Genomic DNA, 1,424 nt, shown 5'->3' with positions numbered 1-1,424 from the left:
AAAAAAAAAAAAAAAAAAAAAAAAAAAAAAAAAAAAAAAAAAAAAAAAAAAAAAAAAAAAAAAAAAAAAAAAAAAAAAAAAAAAAAAAAAAAAAAAAAAAAAAAAAAAAAAAAAAAAAAAAAAAAAAAAAAAAAAAAAAAAAAAAAAAAAAAAAAAAAAAAAAAAAAAAAAAAAAAAAAAAAAAAAAAAAAAAAAAAAAAAAAAAAAAAAAAAAAATCACATCACATCGCCAGGATCCGTGTTAATTTTTCGGGGGGCGGGGGGGTGGGTGGACGGGACACGGCACCAACACTTGGCAAATGACTGTTTTCTGTAGAGCCGCAAAAAATATCAATCCCACTAAATGACATAGTATTATTAACAGTCCCCGTGTTTCCCTCAGAAGTCTACAGACCTTCAAATCTTTCCCTCATGTTCTTTCACCAGAAAAAGAAAAAAAGAAAAAAAAAAAAAAAAAAAAAAAGTGGCCTAATTATTTTCAGAAGAGACCTGGGTGACTCTGACCGATCTCAAGTGTGGAGGGAGAAAAATACCGTCTCAGCTCCGCTCGCCAGGCTGTTTTGAGGTGTGTTTTTCTGCCCAGTAAAGGTCACATTCTCGATTTTTTCGAGGCATGGGGCGGCTCAAACCTCTGGTGAGGTTGAAACTGTATTTTTTGTTCTTTTTTGTTCTTTTTTTTCCTGGCAGACACCTTCCCAAGAAGAGGAAAAGAGCCAGTAGCCACCCAGTCCACCTTTATTAGATTTTCATAAATCGAGGGTGTATTTTTCCATTTGGAAAGGCTACGTGTGGTGGGTTTTTCCTCCCCGTCAGCAGACAATGAACTATGCGGGGGAACAGTGACTTTTCCACCGCTTATTGTGAAAATATTTTCGAAAAGCTAGGTTTACCGTGAAGAAACAGTCTTCGTAGCCCAATAAACTCAAGGACGGCACGATGACCATATTCATTTTTACAGGAGAACTCACCCACCTCATCCCCCCTTCTCCAGATTACCCCTCCACAACCAAAAAACCCCCCCCCCAAAAAAAAAAAAAAAAAGAAAAGAAGAAAGGAGCAACTAGGGACAGAAGCTCCTTAATGAACAGGTAATAGTCGAGGTGACCATTTTCCTCCTCTAATCAATAGCATTTCTATTTTTAAAATCCCAGTGCCCTGCCCGTGCAGTAAAGGCAGCCGTGCAAATTAAAGTGAAAAAAAAAAAAACAACCCCCAAAAAAAAACCCAAACCAAGAAGTTGTCAGATCTGGGCAGTTCGGGCCGGGATTGGGAAGAGCTGCTGCGTTTTTCCAGTCGTTATCCCTGGATGCAGTACGCAAAGGTGCAGCGAGCATTTCAGGACGGTACCTTAGGCTGGGAAATAAAGGTTCGCCTTCAGCGGCCGCGGAAGACAGGACCCCCCCCCCCCCCCCCCCCACATCACA

The sequence above is a fragment of the Pygoscelis adeliae genome, unplaced genomic scaffold, assembly GCF_000699105.1.
Source record: "Pygoscelis adeliae isolate BGI_AS28 unplaced genomic scaffold, ASM69910v1 Scaffold887, whole genome shotgun sequence".
NCBI lineage: Eukaryota > Metazoa > Chordata > Aves > Sphenisciformes > Spheniscidae > Pygoscelis > Pygoscelis adeliae.
This window is presented reverse-complemented; position numbering follows the sequence as displayed.